We start from the raw sequence: 10,344 nt of genomic DNA on the forward strand, positions 1-10,344 counted from the left end.
AAAATCATCTAAAATATGGGACATACCCGAGGCATTGAAGACATTTCCCATGACCCATTGGAGAGCAGAGTTAAATGATTCAAAGATTTGACAGCTACTACTCGCTCCCATAGGAAGACATTTGTCATAAAAGTATTGACCTTCCCAAGTAAACCATAGCAGGTAGTAATCAGCTGGATGAATAGGTATGATCCGGAAAGCATCTTCAATGTCAGTCTTTGCCATTAAACATTCACGCCCAAACTTTTGAACTAAATCAACCACCTGATCTATGGAATCGTACTGAACAGCTGAATTTTCTCTTGGTATATTGGAATTTTCTAATTGATTTTGAGGGAATGAAAGATCATGAATTACCCTAAATTTTTCTGTACTGACTTTTGGCACTAAACCTAATGGGGATACCACAAATTGTTCAAAAGGTTTGTTTGAAAATGGACCTGCAATTCTTCCTTTGTTTAACCCTGTTTGTATATAATCTTCTATAATGTCTAAATTTTTTGGGTTGACTGGGGAAGGTAGTTGGCTGGGTGATTGTTGAGGACTTGGTGACAGTGTTGGTATTTGTTGGTTTTCGTTTAGGAAATCAACAATTGGCTCTTGCATGTGATCCTGAGCATGATTGACACCTGTTGGCAAATGAGCAGGGGTTATGAGTGCATTGTTCCCCATTGTTAAAGGCATAGCAGAATCTAATAGGCTTATTGCCTGTGTTTGCTCGAAAGGGCTGCTGAAATTGATAATTGCTAGAAGCAGCCTTGATTCTTAATTCTTCAACCGGCTTTTGCCACGGTAATTCAACAGTCTCTTTCAACATCCGAAGATTCTCCAGGCCTTATCTCCTAACATTTTGTTCATTTCTCTAATAAAATAGCAGTACTTTAGGAGATGGTGAGCCTGTTCTGGATATTTTTCAATAAAAATTCCTATAAAAATAAAAAAAGCATCAGTCCATTGCTGAATTGACATTGGCAATTTGGGCTTTGATGACCTTTGCTGTACAATAAGGGACCCAGAAGATAATATGTTTAACGAAATAGGATTCTCTCGACGCTGCAACAGCAAACCTAAATCAATAAATTGATTTGCCCAGCTCTTAGCTTTTAATCGATGAGGTGTTGTAGCCCCAAGAGGAATCCCATCAGATAAATCAATAACATTTTTAAGATTGGCAGTTGCTGGCTCACCTTGACCGTCTTTTTGTAATAACGCACTAACTAAGTCTGCAATAGTTTGCTGAGGCTGGTTGTCACTAACTGTTGATGTTGTTGTTTGCTGTCTTGCCATTGGATGAGCGTGTGCGTCGGTATCACCCTAGGTTTGAACACATGGCTGCAGAATTTCCATTGTGGTATCACTCAAATTTGTCTGGTTTTGGGACAAAGTTTGGGATTGTCTTAAGATTGCTGCAGCTAATAAGTCGTAATTAATAGCATCACTCGACACTGGTTCTGCATGAGTAGTTGGTTCATCAGACACTGGTTCTGCTTGAAGACTTAAGTCATCATTTCGTAGTACTTTTTTTGCCGGTCTCCGCCGTTTTGTTGACCGGCCCTCTAAAGCCCGCTTAGGCATGGTTTTTCTGAAGTGAAATTTTTATACTTATTAATAGACATGCTTAACTACCAGAGTTTTAGCCTTTGAGGGCTAATTGACAATTTGTTTCTTTTCATGGATGGTTGTAACTTATATTTGAAAAACATGTAACCATCTTTAAAAACTTGCATGACTTGACTTCTGTGATACACCTTTGTATCCAAGTAGTAACTGAGAAATCTTAGACTTTGTGTATGTTTTCTTATTTCTTTTGATATAAACACATACATAGAAATCTTAGACTTTGTATATGTTTTCTTATTTCTTTTGATATAAACACATACATAAAATAGATAATGGCTTACTTAGATACAGCCAAACTGCTCATGCTTCAACTTAGAAAGGGCTTTAATCAGAATATAACTTAGAATTCTGACAACTTTCCCATAAGCAGAAATCAATTATTTTAAATCCTTATTTCTTCAATTACCTCAATTACATACATATCCATAAAAACAGATGATGTCATACTTAGATATAGCCCATCCAATCATGTCTCAGCTTTGATAAAGGTGTGTATAATAGACATGAACTTTTTGGTCACTCTCGCAATTATTGCTGTATCAATCTAAAAATTCTTACTATTCCTGCATTACATTGAAACAGGATTACAGTACTGTACCTAAACTGTACAGATTGAATCGAATATTCTTAAAATATCTTTATAGAATATTTCCAAATTTTTATTCCTTATGCTTATGTAAACAAACATTTACCATGTTAGGTATGCATACTCAATTTCTTGGAAAATAACTCAAGTGTTACTCATTAAAAATTTTCTTAAAATATGTTTTTTAAATTTTCTTTGACAAAGTGATATTAATTTACTGGCCTTGAGTTTTTGAACTCTGTTATGCACTGCATATTTTATGTTCCTCAAGTATTTGACCATGGGTGCTGGATAACATCCCTCCGAATCTAACCCAAGGTGAACTCCATCGCGCCCAAGGTATGCCAAATTAGTCCAAAATCCTCTATGTTTCCAGAAATGGACATGCTTCCCACTACTTGTCAAATGTTCCAAGTGTTTGTTTATTCTGATGACCTCCTCATTATATCCAATCGGTGATTTTCGAGGGTCGCGGCGCAACAGTTGACCAATGATCACGGATTTTACACCATATCCATGTATCAAATAGTTCGCAAATGAAAAAATGTCTTGTGCAATGACATGTGCTGGTCGAGTCTTCGCATCGTTACCCCCTATCTCCAGCACACATAAAGTAGGAACTGCCGAAAACGCGCACAATTATGACGAGTTAGCAAGTCCGTAAATAGACAAACCCCCTTGGCCCCGAAAACACCCATTAATTTGTTCTTCATCGAGACCCAAGTTTTAATACACAGGGTTTTGTAAAATAAATCGTTCCAAACGTTTTACATAAGAATGTCCAATAATGCATACTGATGTTCGATCCGCCATTTTGACTGTTTACATACCCCGGGCGCCGATGGTAAAAACTTACACAGTACACCGATTTTAACACTTACTTTAACTAAATAACAAAGTTCCAAAGCAAATCCTCCCGCGTCCAATACTTTTCAAACTATCGGAAAGTACATGGCCGTGAATTTAAACTTTACAAAGTGATCAATATCTTAGATTTCGAAAACATGTTCTTCTCACACTTGAGTTTAAAACAAAAGTAATATACACGTGATCGAAATACTCTCATTTCATTGGCTAATGACAAGGTACAAGGTACAAGCACAGGCATTTATAAATAGGTACATGATGTAACAGAAATGTAACAGGGGGTATATTTGTTGAATGTTGAAGAAATCAAACAACGCCTGTTCGGGTTCTGGGCATCTCCAATATTTATTAAGATAGATGGTAAACAATGAATAACAACAATATAAATATACGGCATAAACATATTACAATAGGAGCAAGTTGCGCTAAAGGGGAACAACTCTTTACATAAATCCATTATACAGGTATGAATTACGTTATGTATTAATTCATGTATTTAAAAATAAGTTTACAATGATATTCATATGTAATGTCTATAAACAGATAAAGACATCACTATATTATTCTAAATCATAAAACACAGTTAAACATACCATTCTATGGGAATGCGCTCTTGTACAGTATTATAACTCTATGGTATATTGATACTATCTGGTATATCAACTACAAATTATTGTAAAGTTTACATTAATAAACTTGCACTTATGTTCACAATATAAAGGGATAAAAACAGTGAACATATTCATGTTATTCTTATCTATTAAAAAGTTGATATCTCACAAAATCATTCACTCTTACTGTGCATGAGCTATTGTTTAAATTATAGAATTCACTGTTAATGAAATGTATAACTATTAATCAAATTATAAGAATTAGTAATGTTAACTTACCAAGAGGTAGAGTTTGTTACGTTTCAAAAGTCAGCTTTCAGATTACGAAAAACCTCCACTCTCTTTGATGTGACAAAGAAATATAACAAACCAGCTCCAAGAATTTGGAGGGAAATATCAACAGCCAATAAAATCAAAGAAGACAAAACTAAAAACCAATTGAATACCTAGATACATTATGTATTTGGCCAGAACCTTAATTACAACCCTAAGGCAATTTATACCATGGTCAAGATAGCTGCCTGCTCTATTCAATTGACCATGACCAGATTTTTAAGTTTATTAAAGATTTTATTATATACTTTAGTATTAAGTTTTAAGTTTATTTGTGCAATAATTATGTCACAGGGATATAATTGAATATAATTTAGTATTTAGTAATTCATTTATTTACTCATTCATTCATCCATACATTTCATTATTAACTCTTTCATGGTTTACGCGTGTTTGACTGGTATTCGTGTTCTGTCACGTGACTGTGTTATTTTGGTTGTGATTCACCATATACGGTAGTAGCAACAATATGTCTATATTTGGTAGTGGAAAAACAGGTTTTCATGGGTGTGTATGGTCAGTGCGCAAGTGTGAGTGATAACACTTAATTTATAATGTTTTCCACCATGATTTTAGAACATAACTCGTTTGCCAGCAGACAGCGACAGTTTTACGACTTGTCTGATTGAATAGTTTGAGACTGTCACTAGTTTCAAACTATGACATTTAAGTTCTACTGAGGGCGAATTTGGTGAGAAATACTTTCTTTAATTGTTTTTATCTTAAAGTTAAAATATCTAAATATTATAAAAATGTATGCGTCAATTGTATGAGTGTTTTCATTTCAGGTCACCTTCTCATCATCATTATTATTCACCAATGCCATAATAAAGTAATGTTGGAAACTGGACCATCCTTTTATTTATTTATTTTGTACGAGGAATAACGACCCCGTGACAATTAAAACATAATTATATTAATTTAATTATCAATAAATTAATTACGTTTATTTATAGATTTATTAATTTCATAATTAATAAATCTGTAACTCCTACAGACAAATTAGCTAAAAATAACCATTAAAAAACCGGAACTGAAATTAGAATTTCTAAAAATAGAATTAGCGATACAATGATGACATGTAACATATTATTTGGCAATAATTTAATTCAGATGCCATTTCCTTAAAGCATAACACTTTTTCTTTCCATTTGGATGGTTGGTATGCTATCTGACTGCATACAAAGTTTTCCATCCATTTTGGCTTTTGTCTAACTCTTGTTGACCTTCTTGGGATATTCTGATCATCATCAGTATCATCATCTTCGTGTATTTCATCCTGAGTATCATCAAGAACTCTTGAAGTACTACTATTGTTACTGCTACTGCTACTGCTGGTATCAGGATCATCAGATGCCTTTGTGTTCGGATTAGGAGCGTCCTCCCTTGATCCTTTCTCCAGGCACTCCGCACTTTCCTGATCGTCACCAGTTAAAGTGGGAATGCTTCCATCCTCAGACGTATCTTCGTTCTGTACAGGGTATTCCCCTGTCAGATAAATACTGTCATCATCAGACTCTACCTGATGATGGATGGATTCCTCAACCTCAGTTTCCTCAGTTTTCTTTTTCCTAATCCTAGGTGCTGGAACAGGAGAAGTCAACTTTGATCCAATAGGGAGCAAGAGATTCCTGTGAAGAACTCTTTCTTTCCCTTGGTCATCCTCTCTCTTGACTTTGAAAAATGGGATATTTCTGTTAGGCTGACTGATGATATAATACGGATGATCTTCCCATCTGTCTTGAATCTTATGTCTTCCATCAATCTTGACAACACGAACGAGAACCCTATCACCTTCTTTTAAAGAAACTCCTCTGATTTTAGAGTCATAGTTAGACTTCTGTTTTCCTGGGAATTCTTTATCGCTGTCTGTGCTTTCTGATATGCACTCTGGAGTCTATCTTTCAAATTCTCTATATATGCTGAAGTTGTTGAGTTCTTAACCTTATTTCTGTTTAACCCAAAAACTAAATCTATGGGCAGAATTGGGTCTCTTCCAAACATCAAAAAGTAGGGAGAATAACCTGTTGAATCATGAATAGTTGAATTGTAGGCATGTACCGATGGATAAATGTATTTCTTCCAATTATGTTTCTGTTCTGGATCTAAAGTTCCTAGCATTGAAATTAAAGTACGGTTAAATCTTTCTGTAATTCCATTTTCCATGGGATGGTAAGGAGTGGTTCTTGATTTTGAAATTCCGGTTATTTGACATAATTACTTAATGATGTTACTACAAAAGTTGGCTCCTTGATCTGAGTGAAGTTTTCTCGGCAATCCATAATGCACAATAAACTCATTAAAAATGGCCTCTGCAGTTGTTCTTGCAGTTTGATTCCTAGTTGGCACTGCAATGGTAAACTTGGTGAAATGGTCTGTCATGACTAATACATTTTGGATGTTTCCTTTTGATGGTTCCACTGTCAAGTAATCCATGCATACCAACTCCAAGGGTTCTGTTGTTGTGATGTTAATTAAGGATACTCGTTGATTATCAGGTGTCTTGAATTTTATGCATCTTCCACAGTCATTTATCCACTTCACTATGTCTGGATACATCCTAGGCCAATAAAATCTTTCTGTGACTAAAGCTATTGTCTTGTCTCGGCCAGGGTGACCCATATTGTTGTGCAAATACTGTAGAATCAACTGACTGTATGCACATGGCACAACATACTGCTTCTGTACAACTCCATCTCTCTGTGTCACCCTGACTAGAAAGTTGTCTTCTAACTCTTAAAGTTTTGATGTAAAATAGCTTCAGTCTCACTATTGGCTGAGTTCTTTGGAGGTCTCTTTCCTTGTCTGATATAGTCTATATTAGTGGAGATAACAGGATCTTCCCTCTGGATCTGCTTAAGATCGATATGTCTGTCAAACTTCTCCAGTATATCAGTAGTCTGTAATTTCTGGCATACAGAAGGGGGAACTGGGAGGGTCTCAATGTAGGGCTGCTTTTCATCCATAACTGCTCTGACTGTATCTCCATCCATAGTCTCCATCTTAGATGGCAGTCTAGATAGCAGGTCAGCATCAGTATTTGACTTACCAGGTTTGTATGTGATGCTGAAGTTATAGGATGACAAAGCTGCAACCCAACGGTGCCCAGTTGCATCAAGCTTAGCTGATGTCAGTACATATTACTGTCAGTATTATTATTATTGTCAGTAAAAACAGAAAAAGTCTGACCTGTCAGATAATCAGAGAACTTCTCTGTAATCGCCAACTTTAATGCGAGAAATTCCAACTTATGAGTTGGGTAATTTCGTTCTGGCTTACTAAGTCCCCTACTAGCATATGCTATGACCCTTTTAACACCTTCCTGTTCCTGGTACAGGACTGCCCCTATGCCACTTTGACAAGCGTCTGTATGAAGCTCAAATGGGGAAGTGAATTTGGGATAACCAAGTACTGGCGCTGAAGTTAATTTCTCCTTCAGTAGAGCAAAGGCCTTCTCCTGACTTGGTCCCCAATTCCAAGTAGATGTTAGCAGCTTTTGTTTTCCTCCAGGCTTCTTCCCAACTGCCATTATATTAATTAAAGGGCGGGCAATCTTGGAAAAATCTTGAATGAATTTCCTATAATACCCTGCAAAGCCGAGGAACTGCCGAACATCTTTAGGAGATTTAGGTGTAGGCCAATTTCTCACTTTGTCTACTTTCTCAGGGTCTGCTTGTACCCCATCTTCAGTGACAATGTGGCCTATGTACTTTACCCTTTTCATAAAAAAGGAACATTTCTTGGGAGACAATTTTAATCGAAAGTCTCTAAATCTCTCAAAGACTTGCTTAAGTCGATCAAGGTGCTCTTCAACAGTCTTAGAAAAAAATGATTACATAATCTAAATAAATGAAGCAAGTCTTATAATGAAGATCACCTAAACACTGTTCCTGCAACCGTTGGTATGTTGCTGGGGCATTAGCGAGTCCGAAATGCATCTTATTAAATTCGAAAAAACCTAATGGCCCCACAGTGAAAGCTGTTCTTTGCTTGTGTTTTTCCATGATCTCAATTTGGTGGTAACCAGATTTCATATCCAGAACGGTGAAATACTTGTTCCCAGACAGAGAATCCAGAATTTCACCTATCCTAGGCAGGGCGTAATTATCTCTTACTGTCCTTTGATTCAGCTGTCTGTAGTCAACACACATTCTCAATGATCCATCATGTTTTTTTCACCAAAACGACATTAGATGAGAATGGCGAGTGTGACGGCCTTATAATTCCTGCAGCTAAAAGTTCCTGTATGTGCTGCCTAACCTCCTCTATCATTGCTGGGGGTATACGCCGATATTTCTGCTTAAAAGGAGTAGGATCTGTCAACTCTATATGATGGTGTACTTTGTCTGTACTACCAATGTCAGTAGAACTTGTTGAAAAAATGTCTTGATATTCTGTAAAAAGTCCTTGACATTCTTGTTTTTACAGAATCAGTGTGGGAATCTGAAATACTTACCTTATCAAGTATACACTTCAATGGAGAACTCGGTTCAGCTTTGACTGTATCTGCGATAGAAACTGGCTGCATTTCACATAAAAGTCCTTTAGGGGGGACTGACACGGTCTACATTGTTACATTACTTACCTCTATTGGGATAATACTAGACTCTTCAAAATCATAGTAATGGAAAGTTGGAGTTATATCCAGGTCAGTTGGAATGCAAGACTTGTGTGTTGGATGCAGCATAGCTAGAACTCTGTGGTAAGGAATCTTCCTGTCAAGGTAAGCATGTATAACCACTCGACCATTGGGTGCTATGATGATTCTTGAAGATTCTGCTGACTTCATAATCGCGAGTCGACTTCTATTCCTCTGAAGCTGTTTCTCCATCAAAGGTAAACATCGAAAAGCTAAGTACCATGATGTGTGCAAGTCAGCATCTCGTAAAAATCGAGAGCCATGCTCTGATCGGGTAACTTCTAGCAAATGGTTTAAAATATTTGTTCCAATCAGAACAGGTACTTTAGCATTGCACTGACTATCCGGAACAACCAAAAACATACACTGTCTCAATACTGCCAATGTTGAATGTCCATAAGTGGATAAGTCTACAATTACAAATCCCAAGTAAGGCATCATCTGCCCATCTGCACACTCAATATCAATCTGCTCTTCTAATGCATGCAGTTCTGTCTTTCCCTGCAGATTCTGTACATTAAATGTTTTGGATATTGTAGATACTGTTGCACCTGTATTAAGCAGTGCTAAGCAAGATACTCCATTAATAGCCACTTGAACTTCATTGGCTGTTCCTACTATTTGCGAGATGATGGGACCATATCTATGCCGGCCGGACCCTTGTCCCCGGAAGTCGGCCGTCTGAAGTTTAAATTCCTTCTGTGATCTATCCGAACTCTGCATCCAATGGCTATGTGACCTTCCTGTCCGCATCTATCGCAGACAGTGCTGTTGGTGCTTGGAGTTGCATCTGTTGTCTTGGATCTACATCAGTGATCCTTGGCTCAGGCATCCTGGGAGTGTATCCTCTACCATGTCCTGAGAAACCTCTCGTTCCTCTTTGGAAGGATGGTCTACCCCTGTAGTTATTAAAGCCATAAGAAGGGGGCCTATAGTAAGATGAATGAGATGTCTTCATCTGAATAATCTGAGCCTGAAGAGCTTCAAACTTAGTATCAAGGGTACTTGTTGAATCAACCCGAGATATACCCGATTTTACTGTCGCAGGTTTTGGCTTAGATCTGCTCTGAACTGGATGCTCAGTTTCAATTTTTCGGATTTCTACCCGTAACTCATCCAAATCAGAAATAGAGTGGTATAAGTGTCCACTGATATCCTTAAGGTCTTTCCTCAAACCTTTATAAAACATAGTTCGTAGCATTTCGTTTGCTGCCTGATCCTGCACTCTGCCCATCTTCATTGCTTTACATAAAATTTCCTCAAGGCGACAACTCCATGCAGAACAAGTCTCATCATCCCTTTGCTTAGCGCTTTAAAATTCAGCCAAAATATCGTCTTTCTCCAACACGTTTCCATAGATACTGTCTTACTTTGACAGAATTTCTTGCACATTAGCACCAACTCCTTATCTCATAATAACCTTGGCTCCTTCACCTTTTACGGACCTTCTAATAGCTTGAAGAATAGACTGTTCAGAATGAGATTCCTTCATGAGACAAATGACCTCATATTTCCATAAGTCGTATGAGTCTTTCTCTTCACCTGAGAAGAATGAAATTCTCAATGGTACTTTATAGCTCTTATCTGATTGTGGCGTTGGTGGTAAGTGTCGTGACAATGTTACAGGAGTTTTAGGTGGAATTGGAATTTTAGGCTTCTTTTCCTCCTCTGCCTGCTTTGTTAACCAC

General features: G+C 37.1%; 1 pseudogene; it reads right to left on the bottom strand.

The window, feature by feature from the left end:
- Positions 1 to 415: 415 nt before the first annotated feature.
- On the bottom strand, positions 416 to 2,460 carry LOC128169772 (uncharacterized; annotated as a pseudogene).
- Positions 2,461 to 10,344: the final 7,884 nt, after the last annotated feature.

The sequence above is a fragment of the Crassostrea angulata genome, unplaced genomic scaffold, assembly GCF_025612915.1.
Source record: "Crassostrea angulata isolate pt1a10 unplaced genomic scaffold, ASM2561291v2 HiC_scaffold_209, whole genome shotgun sequence".
In the NCBI taxonomy this organism is placed as follows: Eukaryota; Metazoa; Mollusca; class Bivalvia; order Ostreida; family Ostreidae; genus Magallana; species Magallana angulata.